Source organism: Sus scrofa, chromosome 9 (assembly GCF_000003025.6).
Source record: "Sus scrofa isolate TJ Tabasco breed Duroc chromosome 9, Sscrofa11.1, whole genome shotgun sequence".
In the NCBI taxonomy this organism is placed as follows: domain Eukaryota; kingdom Metazoa; phylum Chordata; class Mammalia; order Artiodactyla; family Suidae; genus Sus; species Sus scrofa.
Window position 1 is genome coordinate 126,181,327 of NC_010451.4, and position 17,889 is coordinate 126,199,215.

Consider the following 17,889-nt stretch of genomic DNA (forward strand, 5'->3'; position numbering starts at 1 on the left):
GATTGGTCCATCATGTTTTCTCCTACTTCCTGGTTCAGTCTTAGAAAATTGTACCTTTCTAAGAATTTGTTCACTTTTTCTAGGTTGTTCTTTTTATTGACATATAGTCGCTTGACATACAGTAGTCTTTTATGACCCTTTGTATTTCTGTAATATCCATTATAAAGCTCTTTTTCATTTCTAATTTTATTGATTTGAACCCTCTCCCTTTTTTTAATTAATGAGTCTGGCTAAGGATTTAGTAATTTTGTTAATTTTTCAAAGGATCAGCTTTTAGTTTCATTGATCTTTTCTATTGTTTTCTTTGTCTCTATTTCATTTATTTCTGCTCTGATCTATATGATTTCTTTCCTTCCTGGGTTTTGTTTGTTCTTCTTTATCTAATTGCTTTAGGTGTAAGGTTGGGTTGCTTATTTGAGATATTTCTCATTTCCTGCAGTAGGATTGTATTGCTATAAAATTCCCTCTTGGAACTGCTTTTGCTGCATCCCAAGGGTTTTGGATCTTGCATTTTCATTTCCATTTGTCTCTAGGTATTTTTTTTATTTCTTCTTTGATTTTTTTAGTGATCCACTGGTTGTTTTGTAGCATATTATTTAGCCTCTACATGTTTGTGTTTTTTGAAGTTTTTTGTTGTTTTTTTTCTCTTAATTGACTTCTAGCCTTATAGCACTTGATATGATCTCAATTTTTTAAAATTTACTGAGGCTTGATTTGTGTGCCAGAAAGTGATCCATACTGGAGAATGTTCTGTCTATGTTTAAGAAGAATGTGTATTTTGCTTTTTTGGGGTGGAGTGATCCGTATAAATATCAATTAAGTCCATCTGGTCTAATAAATCATTTAAGGCCTGTATTTCCTTATTGATTTTCTGTCTGGACAATCTGTCTGTTTTGGTAAGTGGGGAGTTAAATTCCACCATTATTATTGTGTTATCACTGATTTCCCCATTCATGGCTGTAAGCAGTTGCCTTATAAATTGAGGTGTTCCTATGTTGAGTGCATGTATATTTACAATTGTTATATCTTCTTCTTGGATTGATCCTTTGATCATTATGTAACATCCTTCTTTGTCTCTTGTAATTATCTTCATTTCAAAGTCTATCTTGTCTGATATGAGTTTTGCTACCCCAGTTTTCTTTTGATTTCCATTTGCATGGAGTATCTTTTTTTCATCCTCTCGCTTTCAGTCTGTATGTGTCCCTAGAACTTAAGTGGGTCTCCTGAACATAGAATATTCTATTGGTCTTGTTTTTGTATCTATTCAGTCAGTGTGTGTCTTTTGGTTGGAGCACTTAATCCAGGATACAGATGAACTTGTTTGCAGAACAAACAGACTCATAGACCTTGAAAACAAACTTATGGTTACCAAAGAGAATAGGTGTGGGGGACGGATGGATTGGGGGTTTGGGATTGGCATATGCACACTGTAATATATGGAATGATTGACCAACGGGGACCTGCTATATAGCACAGGGAACTCTATCCAATATTCTGTGATAATCTATATGGGAAAAACCATCTGAAAAAGAATGGGTGTGGTGTATACATATAACTGAATCACTCTGTTGTACAGCAGAAATTATAGTAACATTGTAAATCAACTATACTTCAATAAGACTTTTTTTAAAACATAAAATAAATAAACAAATAAGTAGTTCCCACTGTGGCATGGTGGGTTAAGAATGTGCAGCAGCTGAAGTCATTGCAGAGGTACAGGTTTGATCCCCAGCCTGGTGCAGTGGATTAAAGGATCTGGCATTGCTGCAGCTGCAGCATAGTTTGCAGCTGTGGCTCAGATTCAGTCCCTGGCCTGGGAACTTCCATATGCTGTGGGTGTGGCCATTGCATAAATAAATAAATAAATGATTAAGGTAAATATAAGTAGACGTTACTTCCCATGAGTGATTTGTAGGCCATGCCAACAAATGGCAGTTAGCACAATATATAACAATTTGCTTTGCCTTTCTTAATCATTCTTCATTCTGTAAGTCAGTTTTGAAAGTGATTTATTTTCATTCTAGACATTTGATTAATGACTGGCTCTACATATACACTAATTCCAATTCATATTTAAAAAATCAGCTGGCGCAAATTTTGGCAAGAGAATGAGCAGTCCTTCTGCACATCGTGACCTGAATATACACAGACTTAGTTCCTTATTAATCTCATTTTGTGTCTTAATTAGATTCATAAAATTCAGAATTTTAATTTAAGTCCTGCTGCAATTAAATTTGGAAGCATGGCAGAGTTTGGATTAGAACTAAATCAGACCAGCAGGAATTCTGCAGCCTTAATGGCTATGTTTTACATAGTGCTATTAAAGTTATTGCCACATAAATTATGTCACTTAATCCTAGAATTCCTGGAAATTAACTATTGTAAGAGCAATAATAACTAATTTAAAGGAAGCCCAGTGTAGATAAACTAAGCAATATTGAGAAAACTGTTGTGAAAGTGAAATATCAGTAAAAAATCAGCTGGAGAACAAGGATAGCATTAACCCTCTAGGTTTTCTTTTTGTTGAGACAAACGCGCTATTATCTTGATGGCTATGTCTTGGCTTCCAATGCCAAGTACAGTACTAGGATTATGGTCAGCACTCAAAAAAGGCCCATTGAGGGAGTTCCCATCATGGCTCAGTGGTTAACGAATCCGACTAGGAACCATGAAGTTTTGGGTTCAATCCCTGGCCTCGCTCAGTGGGTTAAGGATCCAGCGTTGCTCTGAGCTGTGGTGTAGGTCGCAGAGGTGGCTCAGATCCAGCGTTGCTGTGGCTCTGGTATAGGCTGGCGGCTACAGCTCTGATTAGACCCCTAGCCTGGGAACCTCCGTATGCTGTGGGTATGGTCCTAGAGAAGACAAAAAGACAAAAAAAAAAAAAAAAAAAAAAGAAAAGAAAAAAAAGGCCAATTGAATGAATAAATGAAAGAATGAACGAATGTTCTTCAATAGACAGAAATGTTTGGTGCAAAAAGATTTTTCCTGGAATTACTATAAGACAAGGTTATTATAGCCTGAGCCAGAAGGAACTTCAGATACCCTTTTCTTCAGGTTTCCTCATCTTAATATTGACGGAACCAAGATCAGAAGAGGTAACGTGACTGCCCAAAACAGAGATGGGGTGATAAATCAGTTAACAAACATTTATGGAATGCCCACTACTGGATAAATATTTGGAAATATTTCAGATAATGAGAATAGAGCAGAGCATAAAACAGCCAAAGTCCCTGGCTTCAGTAGAGTTTATCTCCCAGAGGGGAGAGATGATTAACATGTCAATGAATAAGATTTCAGTTCCTGATAAATGGTGCTGTGAAACTACCAATGCAGAATATCATGGTACGGGATGATGGAGGATTGGGGAAAGATGTGAGTGATGGCTCAGCACAGGACTCTCCAAGACTCTCATGTGAGCCCAGCCCTGAGTGATGAGCACACACCCACACAAACATAAGGAGTAAGAGTATTCCAAGTGCAAGTGCAAAGATCCTGAAATGGGAATAAGCTTGGCGGGCTTGATGGAAAGAAAAACAGCCACAGTGCATCAGCTGGAATGAAGAAGGGATAAAATGGACAGAGATGAGGTTAGGTGGGCAAATACCACACCCCACATAAACCTGTGTATTAGGAAGATAATTGGGTTTTATTACAGAGGGTGATGAGACATTATTTTTTAAAGGTTTTTTGTTTTGTTTTGTTTTGCTTTGCTTTGCTTTTTTATTTTAGGGCCTCAGGTGCGGCATGTGGAAGTTCCCAAGGTGGGAATCAAATCAGAGCTACAGCTACTAGCCTGTGCCACAGCCACAGCCATAGCAACGCCAGATCTGAGCCATGTCTGTGACCTACCTACACAACAGTTCACAGCAATGCCAGATCCTTAATCCATGGCGTGAGGCCAGGAATCCAGCCTGAGTTCTCTTGATTAGTTGGGTTCATTTCTGCCGAGCCACGACAGGAACTCCCATTTAAAAAGTTTTGAGGAGAGAAGTCATGTAACCTCATTTTCACTTTAGAAAAATCACCAAAACTGCTGTGCGGAGAACGGACCAGGGTGAAACATAGAGGAAGCCGGAGACTGGCTGGATGGTGGTCACTTGGACTAGGATGTAGCTGTGGAGAAGCGGAGGAGTAGCCCAACTCAGACATAGCTTGTAAGTAAGTACCAGTAGGACTTGCTGATAAGTGCATATGGGCAGGTGGGCAAATGAAGATGCTCTTTACTCTGATGGCAAGAGTCCGGGAAGAATAAATTGAGAGGATGGGAGAAAGTGATTAGTTCTGCCTTAGACATGTTAATTTGACATTTTTATAATACTTAAGTGGAAACGTCGAAAGGTAGATGGATAAATAAGTCTAGACGTCAGGAGAGAGGTCAGGAGAAGAGGTATGGATTTGGGAGTAATCCATAAATAGATGATATTTAAAGCCATGGCGCTAGGAAAGAGTGCAGATAGAGAGCCTGGAGCACTACCGAGGTCTGTTAGAGGAGGAGGAAGCAGAAAATGTGCTGAGAAAGGGCTAGGAGGGCAGTCAGAGGAAAATCAGAGAGTCTAACTTCATGGGCATCCACTCAGGGAAGCTTAACAAGAACTGTCTCTTATCAGTGTGGGAGAATGGAGGAATGAAAGCATGACTGAAGTATGTAGAGGTGAAAATTGGAGGCAAGGACAAAAAAAAGTAGCAAATTAAACATGGCTTTCAGAAATTTCTCTGTGGAGTGAGGAAGAGAAATGGAGTGGTTTTTAGAAGGGGATAGAGAACCAAGAAAGATAAGTTAGGCTAGTAATAGAAACAGTCCAATAGAGAGAAAGAATTTGATGGTCAGTGAGAGCAAGGGAATAGCTGAAGATGTACAGCCATGTGGAAGGACTGGCCTTGGGGCCTGGATGGAACAAGGATGCTTCTTCCACTGCAACTCCAGGGAGAGAGGGGTGCCTGAGTTCAGATGTAGGTGGGCTGCAGGATTTGGTGAGGCGCTGAGGCAGTTTTCTCCCTTTTAGTATGTTGTATTTTTCTTAAGCTGTAAAGTATTATTTGCTGAATGCTTGCAGACAACGTCATTATCCTTTCTGCAGCTAAATATGAAACTCTCAGTAAATCTACCTCTTCCTCTTCTATCTGGTTTCTTGTGTGAGCCGTCCTGGTTACCTTATCATCTTCTGTGAGCCCCTAAAGAACAACGACCCCAGGAAGCGATCAGCGTTGTGTCCCCAGTACCTGCCATGATGCCTGGCGCATGAAGGCATTCAGTAAAATGTTGTTGAATGAATGGACAAATGAATGAATGCATATAGGTGTGCATGAGAGAAAATGGAGGGAAAAGTCATCCTCTTTGTGCTTCTGCAGCCTTGCATAGTCAAGAGAATGAGATGCTAAGGGTTCACAGAAAGTTCAGCCACAAAGAAAGAGGTTTCACCTTCTTATCCAGTTCGTGAGCCCAGGGAGCTGTTGCTCAGAGGTTCTCCCTGGTTGCAGTTCTGAACTATTATAGGACAAGTGAAGAAAACCCTTACTGAGTATGTACTGTGTATGAGGCACTGTACTAGACACTTCGGTACTTTGTATAAACCTTTCAACAATAAAATGAGGTAACTCATTCTTACTTTATAGATAAGGAAGGGGTTACCTTCTAAAAGAGGTGCTCAAACTATTTCAGCCTGGAAAGTAGCAATTCCTAAAACATTCCAGGTATGCTCAATAGCTTCAGCTCTGCCTTTCTGAGTTCAAAATTAACTGTATCTCTCACCCTCAGACATACTTAGAAATAATGTTTTACAGGCTATATGGGCCTTCCTTAGCCCAGTCAAATTGACACATAAAGCTAAGCATCACACTTATGATTCTATTTAATTAAATATTCAAACATTTTGACATTTGTAGATGACTTTCCACAATCAAATTCTTAATAAACTTTTCTTTACCTTGAACTAACTTTGAGATTTCCCGTCAAGCCCATGGATGAACTCAAAGGATTTGTTCTCTCACCTTATAATATGAGAGAGATTAAACTAATTAGATTTATTTTATATACTAAATGCATGGGTAATACTGTCAAAAAAGAGAGACTCAACCTTTTTAGGTTGCATTTTTGTGGGAAGATTGTTATTATTTCTGAAATTGTATAAAATTCTTATGAATTTGTCAATGCCTTTACATGTCCTCATACAGTGATATCAATCACAATTTCAAGTAATTAAAAGATTATACATCACAAAAACAATAAAATTTCCTTGTCAAAAAGAAAATAACTATGTGTCTCAAGCAAGTATGCTAACTTGGAAGCCAAATTGTAGGGTGAGATAAAAATAGCACAGCAATGCCTCTTTATGTATTTCTGATCTTTTTTTAAAATAAAAACATGATACAACTCCCACTGTAATTGCTCAAAAAGTACTTGCAACAAAGTAGTCAGGAATTCCACTAGGACTCATCGTGGCAGATTTCTCTTTGACATGCTATCCAGCTATTTTGTGAGGGAAGCTGGAGACACAATGAATGAATATACTATTGCTTTTTGTCATCCTATGCTAATGAATATAGCCATTAGAGGAGCTATGATGGTTAGAGTGTCCGTGTCAATTTGGCTAGGCTCTAGTATCCCCCTGTTTGGTCGAACATGGTCTAAATAGTGCTATGAAGGTGTTCTGTAGATGTGATTAACATCTATAATCAGAAGACTTTAAGGAGATTATCCTCAGTGATGTGTGTGGGTCTCATTCAATCAGTTGAAAGCATTAGTAGAAAAAAAATGAAGATTTCTGCAATTTCCCTCTTGCTACAGCAGGTTAAGGATCTGGTATTGTCACTGCTATGGCTTGGGTCGCTGTTGTGGCGTGGGTTCGATCCCTGGCCTGGGAACCTCCACGTGCCATGGGTGCAGCCAAAATGAAAATAATAATAGTAAAGACACCTTAAAAAAATTGAAGATTTCTTGGAGAGGAAGGAGTTCTGCCTCAAGACTGCAGCGCAGAAATCTTTTCAGTGTTATCAGCTTGCTGGCTTGCCCTGTGAATTTTAGACTTACTAGCCCCCACAATGGAATGAGTCTATTCCTAAAATCAAGTGTCTTTATATTTATAAAGGTTATATATATATATATATATATATATATATATAAAATCATTTGGGAGAGGAGCATTCAAATGCTCATCTGTAAGAATTTAAAGCATTCAAAATTCTTTTTTGATCAGTTTGCACTATCTTTTAAGCTTTGAGAATAATGTTAATATGGGGTTGTGACACTGTGATTTATAATAAGAAATATTTTTTTGGTCTTCATCCTCGTTTCTGGCATACGGCTCCTAAAACCCCTGATTTCCTAAGTGCGAGAATGATAAAAGTTTTTTACGTTAATGAGCTTTTAGAAAGCCCTAGATAACCAAAAGATGGGGGCCTGGGAAGCCAGCCATGTGATTACAGGGATGAAACTTTCCATCCCACCCCCCTGACCTCAGGGAAGGGAGAAGGGCTGGAGATTGAATCAATTGCCAATGGCCAATGATTAAATCAATGGTGCCTATGTAATGAAACCTCCATAAAACCCCAAAGAGAGAGGACTCAGAGAGCCTGGAGGTGCTGGGAGAATGGTTCTCAGAGAGGGCATGGAAGCTCTGTGCCCTGACCACAGGCCTTGTCCTATGTGTCTCTTCCTGAGTTATACCCTTTCATAGTACACCAGTGATCTAGTCAGTAAAATGTTTCTCTGAGTTCTGTGAGTCATTCTGGCAAACTAAGTGAAGCCAAGGAGGAAATTGTGGGAACCCGTGGTTTTTAGCCAGGTGGTTAGAAGTACAGGTAACAAGCTGGGTTTGAGATTGCCAACCTCTGAGATTGCCAACCCTGAGACTGGCAATCTCAGGGGAATGAGATTGGCATCCGAAGTGGGGAGTGGAGACAGTCTTGTCACACTGAAGAAGAATCTGATGCTCTTTCCAGGTAGATAGAGTCAGAGTTGAATTGTAGGACACCCTGCTGGTGTCCAAGATGTGAGGGGGCCCCTGTCCACACTGAAATTGAATCCCAGAGCGCTCTTCAGGAGCAATCAGAAATAACAGGTGGGTGCTTCAACTCTCTGGCCTAAACGTTTGGAGACCTTGGTCTTGTACATCCTGAGTCCTTTCACTCCAGTAACTTATTTCTCTTGTATTCACTCATGTTGTCTCCCCAGTCTCAGCTTCTAAATGAAGCTGCCCTGATCACACAAGCCTCATGTAAATATACATATGTATTAGTATATATAAGTAGCTATGCAATTTGCAACAGATTAAAAATAAACTAGTACAAGAAGACGGAAGTAATTAGCAATCTGTGTCTCTCCTTTGGTAGCATTTACTCAGAAACATTAATTCCACATCTGCTTTGGAATCCTACACTCTCTAATTATAGTACAAAAAAATCCAACATAAAAAATAAAATTAGGAAGTTCCCATTGTAGCTCAGCGGCAACAAGCCCAACTAGTATCCCTGAGGATGTGTGTTCAATCCCTGGCCTTGCTCAGTGGGTTAAGGATTCTGCATTGCTATGCTGTGGTGTAGGCTGGCAGCTCTGATTCGACCCCCAGCCAGGGAACTTCCATATGCTGCAAGTGTGGCCCTAAAAAGCAAAATTAATTAATTAATTAAACAAACTGCAAGTCATTTTAATTTTTAAAATGTGATTTAGGAGTTCCCATCATGGCTCAGTGGAAATGAGTATGACTAGCGTCCACAAGGACCTATGTTTGATCCCTGGCCTTGCTCAGTGGGTAAAGGATCTGTCATTGCCATGAGCTGTGGTGTAGATCACAGACATGGCTGGGATCTGGCATTGCTATGGCTGTGGTGTAAGCCAGAGACTACAGCTCCAACTGGACCCCTAGACTGGGAATCTCCAAATGCTGCGGGTATGGTCCTAAAAGACAAAAAAAAAAAAAAAAAAAAAAAAAAAAAAAAAAAAAAAAGTGCTTTATTGCTTTGAGAAGTGCTAAGGTCATCATTAAATCAGACAATAAAAAGGTGATGCAGCTTTAAACACTCCAAAGCAATAATTTTAGGGATTCCCTAGGATTTTTTTTTTCTTCAATCCTTAGGTTGTATCCGGGTTGTGTTGCAATATCCATCTTTATATGTGCCCCTAAACTTTTAAACTTTAGAAAGTTTAAAAACCACTAAAATATGAAATAACCATCAGGAAAGCATCTAGAGCGGCCACGAAATACTGGAGGGAAGTGCAATTACAGCAATGTTCTGAGCAGTTGGGTGACAGCCCTTTAGCAATATCTAACAGCAAAGAGAGAGTAAAGCATAACATGGTTTGACTTTCCTGAAAAGTGCTTGAATCTCGAGTGTTGAAAACATGTTTAGTTCTCTCAAGCTTACAGAGGCAGACATGGTAGCTCTTTAAGGAGCAGCTACCACAGACCAGGGTGCTGGCTGGAGGCCGGACAGAGCCCCCACCTCTAAGAAGATTAGAGTCTAGTGGAGGAGACTGTCAGATAAGTAAACAAGCAATTGCAACGAATTGCAACGTGCTTTATAAAATGATTTCATTTACACTCATTTGCAAGAACTCTTTCCCTGGGCAGTAAGGACGGAAAGATGATTGTGCTAGAGAGAAGGGAATTGCAGAGAGAACGTACCAGACAGCCTTATAGACAAGGTGAACTTTCACCCAGGTCTTAAAGTAGAGGGGGCAGGGCATTTGAGGGTGAAGAGAAGAGAGATCAAAACAAGGGAAGTCATTCTAAAATATTCCAGGCAGATTTCCAAAGGCACAGAGTTCAATTTAGGGCTGGGCAGCAGCCTGGCTCTGCTGTAGAGTACGTGAGGGGGCATTGCACAGGTGCCCTGAGAAAGTTAGGGCTTAGCGAGAGGCAGGAGGTGGGAAAAGGGGAGACGTACCTGAATGTCTGTTTGGGAAACTGTGGCCGAAGAAAACAGAAAGCCAAAGACAGACAGAAGGGAGAACTGCCCTGGGAGAAAGAGGGGATGATGAGGTTGAAGAGCTAGTGGAACTTCCAGATGGAGATATCAGGTAATCACAATAACCCCAGCCTGCCACTGGGGAGAGAGCTTCGGCCAAAAATATAGGTTTAGTCCTCCTTTGCAAACTGAATGAGATTCCCCAGAGGAAGAGGGCAGGACCGTAAAAGGAGAGAACCAAGGGCCAAGAGCTGCTGAATCCTAATAGCTAAGGGCCAGATGAAAAGGGAGCATCTTTGCAAGACACTGAAAAAGTCAAGGAGATATTATTGTGCTGTTTTGTTTGATTGTAGCAAATTATACATGACATAAAACAGACCGTTTTAACCACTGGTAAGTGCATCATTCAGTGGCAATGACATTCACCCTTTTGTACAGCCTTTACCACTGTTTGTTTCTGAAACTTTTTCATGACTCTAAACAGAGACCCTGGAACCATTAAGCAATAATTCTCCACTGTCCCCAACCCAAGGCCCTGGTAACGTCTAATCTACTTTCTGTGTCTGTGGATTTGACTACTTTAGGTATCTCATATAAGTGGAATTATACAGTATTTTCTGTTCTGTGTCTGGCTTATTTCCCTTAGGATAGTGTCTTCAGGTTTCATCCATGTTGTAGCATGCACAGAACTTTGTTCACTTTAAAGAACTGATAAGGTTAGACGAGAGCATCGGGATAGGCCCTAATCTGATACGACTAGTGTCCTCATAAGAAGAGAAAATTTGGATCCACCAGGGACGCGTGTGCACATGAAAAGACCACGTGAGAAAGCAGCAAGAAGCCAGCCATCTGCAAACCGAGAAGAGAGGCTTCAAGGAAAAATAAACTGCTGACACCTTGATGTTGGATGGAATTCTAGCCTCCAGAACTGTGAGAAAATAAATTTCTGTTGTTGAAGCTACTCAGCTGGTATTTTGTTACAGCAGCCCTAGCAAACCAACATATCTCAATCAAGGATTTTTAAGTATTTTACCAAATGGACTTGATTCTCCCCTAAAAGAAATGGTGTATTCAGTGCTCCAAACTGTTAGATCCTTAACCCACTGAGAGAGGCCAGGGATCGATCCCTCGTCTTCATGGGTTCTAGTCAGATCTGTTTCCACTGCGCCACAACGGGAACTCTGACATTTACTTTAAAAAACTAGCAAGTGTAAGTCTTTTCTCTGTTTCTTTGATATCTGTCCTCTACTCGCAAGAATGTGTTTCTCCAGGACCTGGGAGCCATCCATTTGGAATGTAGTCATTAAGAAAGATAGAACCCCTGTCTCCCAGTCTCTGTGGGAAGGTAAGACCCTAAATTCTATAAGCACCATTTAGCAAACAGATGACCTAGTCATTGATTAAACCTTCCCCATTGAGGCCCACCAGTACTTTTTCTTTCACATATTCCAGCATTTAAAAACCTTCCACCAGGAGTTCCTGTTGTGAGTCAGTGGAAACGGAATCTGACTAGCATCCATGAAGATGCAGGTTTGACCCCTGGCTTTGCTCAGTGGGTTAAGGATCCGGCATTGCAATGAGCTGTGGTGTAGGTTGCAGACCTGGCTCAGGTGTAGGCAGGCAGCTGTAGCTCCGATTCAACCCCTAGTCTGGAAACCTCCATATGCCATGGGAGTGGCCCTAAAAAGAAAAAAAAAAAGCCTCCTACCTTCTGTTTTGGTGCCATTGAGCTCAAGATAGTTGGAGGTCTCTCCCCTACTGTAGTGGTACCAAATAAAATATGTCTTGCTGTTTAACAAGTATTTGGTGCAGTTTCTCTTTTATTTTAGCTTTGAATTTTTGCTTCTGCTGAATTAATTCAGGTAATGGAACTACCCACTGTCCCACATGTGCCATTTCTGTTTCATACCACATGGAGCCTATTGCAAAACTCAATGCCTCTCTAATTTCCTGAAAAACAAAACAAAGTAATTAGTGTGAACAGCCAATTTTACTTAAAGTTGAGGGAGACAGAGATAGTTTACATTGTAGAAATGCAAATGGCTTAACGAGGACTATCTCAGAACCTTTTAAGAAATTCTTTATCTTTTTGCTATTTTGTTCAGCCTTTCTCTCTCCTTCCTTACCTTCTCTCCTAGCCTCTCTGGACTCCATTCCTTTCTTGTGCCGAGCAGTATGCTACCCTTTTGTTTCCATGTCCTCTGCTGACTCTGACGAGATTCCCATGTCCACCTCAAGCAGTTGATTGAAGTATTTTCTAAAGTAAGACAATTTCCTCCCTAAGATAAATTCCAGTGCCACTTATAAAGAGATTTTCTTTACCTTGAAAAAATTCCTATAACTCTTTATATTTATTAGCATATCATCATTGAATCCCTCATCACCATGCTTATAAAAGGTCATAATAATACTTATAAATACCAATAAGCAAATAAATATTCTCTGCTTTATCAGAGAGGCAAACATATCAACAGGCAAGAGAGAAATTTCACTAAATTAAGGACACTTACTAGTGGCAATTAAATAGTACATTGACTTCACACATCAAAAAGCACTTAAATAGCTATATATTTTGCTGCATAAAATACATAAAAATAAAAATCACTTAGCTATTTAACAGATTATGAGGCTATTAAATAGACCATATTAAAGGCTTTGCACTAAACTCTGTCTACCCAAAGCACAAAATTTCCTGAACATGTCTAATGCTGTCTCTCATTTTCAAGCAGATGTCAGCCTTGAAACAATCCATTTTCTCAAAATTCTCCAATTATTTATTTATTTATTTATTTGTCTTTTCGAGGACTGCACCTGAGGCATATGGAGATTCCCAGGCTAGAGGTCTAATCGGATCTGTGGCCGCTGGCCTACACCACAGCCACTGCAACAAGGAATCCCAGCTGAATCTGTGACCTGCCCACTACAGCTCCCAGCAACGCAGGATCCTTAACCCACTGAGCAAAGCCAGGGATCGAACCTGAAACCTCATACTTCCTAGTCGGATTCATTAACCACTGAGCCACAACGGGAACTCCCAAGAATTATTTTTTATTCTAGTGCCCATGGATTTCTAGTCTCCATTTTATTTTTTTCATCTTCTGGAGACTGGCTTGGATTACTATTAGCTGAAAACCACAAACTACAGATTGTTTACTTCACACCTAATAGTACCCTCAGTGAGAATGACAACTTGTTATAAGTGAGCAAATAAAAGTCAAATTATGATGAGTCCCAGAATGGCTAGTCTATCTACTAAGAACATGCTGAATGATAAAGTAGGCAACACCAGCTATCTGTCACATCTAGTCATTTTAGATACATATTCCTCTTTAATTTACAACCTGGCAGTAGGTGAGTATAAGCATCCCTATTTTATAGTTTAGGAAAAGACGCTGAAGGAGCTTAAGCAACTGCTCCTCGCCCCAAATTAAATAGCTAGGAAGTGACAGAACTTGATAATCACTATTTTTTCTTTCTGACTCAAAAGCCTGTGCTCTTAATCAATAAAATTTTGTCATATTCTACTGCTTGTCACATACTACACACATTTGTATAATGGGTATTTTTATCTGGAGTTAGGAATTCACGTAGCTTCCTCATTGATACTGAGCCTAAGTCTGTCGAACAGATGCCATTAGGGTAGCATTGCACTATTTACAAAAAACATCCCACTAGTTTTAAGTAATTTTAATACTTCCAAGAACATTTAAATTATTCTTCACAAAATAAACTTATTTTGTTTACTTCATGAGATATACATATATTTTTTTTTTGCTTTTTGCTTTTTAGGGCCACATCTGTGGTATATGGAAGTTCCCAGGATAGAGGTCAAATTGGAGCTGCAGCTGTTGGCCTACACCACAGCCACAGCAACTCGGAATCCAAGTCGTGTCTGTGACCTACACCACATGGATACCAGTCGGGTTACAAACCGACCTGAGCCACAACAGGGACTCCCATGAGCTATACATATTTTCTAGACATTATTTACTAAATTCTGGCAGGTGTTTATTTCTCCTAAAATGTAAAGAAATATGCAAAATATTTTCAAATTTTTATTTAACAATTATTATTAAGAAAGGTATCGCTGGAGTTCTCTTATGGTACAGCAGGTTAAGGATCCAGCATTGTCACTGCTGTGGCTTGGGTCACTGCTATGGTGCATGTTTGATCCCTGGCCTAGGAACTCTCACAGGCTGTGGGCATAGCCAAAAAAAAAAAAAAAAAAGAAGAGGAAAAATATCTTTTTTTTTGAAGTATGGTTGATTTGTAGTGTTTCAGGTATACAGCAAAGTGATTCAGTTATATATATTTTTTCAGATTCTTTTATATTATAGATTATTGCAAGATATTGAATATAGTTTCCTGTGCTACAATAGGTCCTTGTTGTTTATCAATTTTATATATTGTAGTGTGTATCTGTTAATTCTGAACTCCTAATTTATCCTTCTCCTCCCTTTCCGCTTTGGTAACAATAGGTTTGCTTTCTATATCTGTGAGTCTAGAAAAATGTCACTTTTCATCATCACTCCTTCATCTTTCTAAATCTCACTCATATTTACAGTAGCACTCCCATTTTCTGCTTCTGCCCGTACACACATAAGCACATATCCAGGACCACAAACAGGAGAGTCCTTGATGACTTCATGTCTACAAAGAAGTTAAAGAATTGTGCTTTTGGAGAGAAAAGAATGCTTCTCAACTCACTCTATGAGGCCAACTTCACCATGATACCAAAACCAAAGATATCGAACACACACACAAAAAGAAAATCAAAGGCCAAGATCACTGATGAACATAGATGCAAAAGTCCTCAGTGAAATATTAGCAAACTAAATTGAACAATACCTTAAAAGAGTCACACACTATGATTAAGTGGGATTTATCTCAGGGATGCAAGCATGGTTTGATATCCACAAATCAACCAATGTGGTATATCACATCAAATGGAAGGATTAAAACCCTATGATCATCTCAGTAAATGCAGAAAAAAATCTTTTGACAAAATTCAAATCCATTTATAATAAAACTTTCAGAGTTCCTGCTGTGGCCCAGCAGGTTAAAGAACTGGTGTTATCTCAGTGGCAGCATGAATTCAATCCTCAGACTGGCGAAGGAGGAGAAGGATCTGGTGTTGCTGCAGCTGTGGTGTAGGTTGCAGCTAAGATTTGACCCCTAGCTGAGGAAATTTCATATGTCACAGATGTGGCAAAAAAAAAAAGAAAGAAAGGAAGGAAGGAAGAAAAGAGAGAGAGAGAGAGAGAGAAAGAAAGAAAGAAAGAAAGAAAGAAAGAAAGAAAGAAAGAAAGAAAGAAAGAGAAAGAAAGAAAGAAAGGAAGAAAGGAAGGAAGGAAGAAAGAAAAGAAAGGAATGAAGACAAGAAAGGAATGAAGACAAGAAAAGGAAAGAAAAGACTCTCAACAAAATGGGAATAGATAAAACATACCTCGATATAATAAAGGCTTCATATGACAAACCCACAGCTAACATCACACTCAATGGTGAAAAGCTGGAAACATTTCCTCTAAGATCAGGATCAGGACAAGAAGGCCCACTCTCACCACTTTCATGCAACATAGTACAGGAGTCCTGGCCAAGGCAACCAAACAAGAAAAAGAAAAAAAAAGAAATCCAAATTGAAAAGAAAAAATAAAACTGTCACTATTTGCAGATGACATAATACTCTATGTAGAAAATCCTCAAGACCACCAAAAAAATATTAGGACTTCTCAATGAATTCAGAAAAGTTACAAAATACAAAATTAATATCTAGAAGTCTGCTGTGTTTCTATACACTAACAACAACCTGTTGGAAATTAAAACAATCCCATTTACACCTTGAGGACATTGGCTACATGAAATAAGTCAGAGACAGAGAAGGAGAAATACTGTATGATCTCACTTAGATGTGGGTTTTAAAACAAAACACAAAAAAGCAAATTCATAGACAAAAAGATCAGACATGGCTACCAAGAGGTGGAGGAAGGGGAGAGGAGAGATTGCAGGAAGGTGGCCAAAAGGTACAAACCCCCAAGATAAATGAGAACCAGGGATGTCATGTACAACAGGGCGACTATAGCTGATATTGCTGCATGACACACAGGAATGTTGTCAAGACAGTAAATTGTATAAATTCATCACAAAGAGAATATTTTTCCTTTTTACTTTCTTTCCTTTTTATTGTATCTTTATGAGAATATAGATGTTAGCTGAACTTAACGCAGTAGTTGTTTCATAATATAAGTAAATCAAACCATCACGCTGCACACCGAAAATGTTTACAATGATGTATCTTCATTGTTTCTAAATAAAAGCGGGGTGAAAATAGAAAATAAATAAATAAAACAGAAAGTTAGTTTACATTTTTTAAAAATCCCATTTATAATCTTACAAAAAGAGTAAAATATCTAGGAATAAATCTGACTAAGGAGGTAAAAGACCTGTACTCCAAAAACTGTAGGACACTGATGAAAGAAGCTGAAGATGAGACAAACAGACAGAAAGATTTATGATGCTTACAGATTGTTAAAATGACGACACTACCCAAAGCAATCTACCGATTCAGTGTAATCCCTGTTAAAACACCAATAACGCTTTTTACAAAACTAGAACAAATAATTCTAAAATTTATATGGAAACACAGAAAACCCAAATAGCCAACATGATCTTGAGAAAGAGGAACAAAACTAGAGGTGTCACCACCCTCATTTTAAACTATACAAAGCTAAGTGATCAAAACTGTATGATTGGGAATTCCTGTTGTGGCTCAGTGAGTTAAGAACCTGACAAGTGTCCATGAAGAAACAGGTTTGATCCCTGGCCTTGATCAGTGGGCTAAAGATCTGTGTTGCCACAAGCTGCAGCATAGGAAACAGATGCAACTTGTATCTGGTGTTGCTGTGACTGTGGCATAGGCCGGCAACTGCAGCTCTGATTCGATTCCTAGGTTAGGAACTTCTATATGCTGCAGGTGTGGCTCTAAAAAGAAAAAAACAAAACAAAACAAAACAGGCATGATATTGGCACAAAAACTGACGCACCGATCAGTGGAACGGAATAGAGAGCCCAGAAATGTACTCACACTTTTATGGGCGATCTATGATAAAGGAAGCAGGAATATACAATGGGAAAAGACAGCGTCTTCAATATATAGTGTTGGGAAAATTGGACAGCAATGTGCCAAAGAATCAAACTGGACTTCTCTCTCACACTATGTACAAAAATAAGTTCAAGTGAATTAAAGACTTAAATGTAAGTTCTGAAACCAGAAAACACCTAGAAGAAAAAATAGGCAGTGCAATCTTTGACATTGTCATTAGTAATATTTTGAAGGATATGTCTCCTCAGGCAAAGGAAACAAAACCAGAAGTAAACAAATAGGACTACATCAAACAAAAAGCTTTTGCACAGCAAAGGAAGCTATAAACAAAATGCATTATTGTTGAAAGTATAATTGATAAAACTTTTCAGTGGAAAATTTTGATTTTGTTATCAAGAACTTTCAAATGTTTAAACTCTTTTTTTGGCCTTGCTTGTGGCATACGTAAATTCCCAGGCCAGGGGTCAAACCCTTGCCATAGCAATGACCCAAGCCACAGCAGTGACAGCACTGGATTCTTAACCACTAGGCCACCAGGAACTCCTGATTAAATTCCTTTGATGACCAGTAATTCCCCCCCCCCCACCCCCTGCTTCTTAGGGCCACATTTGCAGCATATGGAAGTTTCCAGCTAAGGGTTGAACTGGCTGCAGCTGCTGGCTGACACCACAACCACAGCAATGCAGGATCCGAGCCGTGTCTGTGACCTACACCACAGCTCACTGCAATGCCAGATCCTTAAGCCAATGAGCGAGGGCAGAGATCAAACCCACAACCTCATGGTGCCTAGTCAGGATTCATTTCTGCTGTGCCACGATGGGAATTCCCAGTAATTCCTTTTTAGGGAGTTCATCCTACAGAAATCTTCTCTGTTAAACGGATTCATG

General features: G+C 39.3%; 1 protein-coding gene across 3 annotated transcripts in view; it reads left to right on the forward strand.

Moving 5' to 3' along the window:
• RNF2 (ring finger protein 2) overlaps positions 1–17,889 on the forward strand; it is a 111,931-nt gene that overhangs the window by 8,690 nt on the left and 85,352 nt on the right. Inside the window, exon 1 of one of the 3 annotated variants that reach the window (XM_021102632.1) lies at positions 4,022–4,154. The exons of 1 other annotated variant lie outside the window; for it this stretch is intronic. The gene's annotated coding sequence lies outside the window, so the exon portion shown is untranslated. Of the gene's footprint in view, positions 1–4,021; positions 4,159–17,889 lie in introns of those variants that run through there. One more of the 3 variants, XM_021102633.1, reaches the window with a different exon arrangement.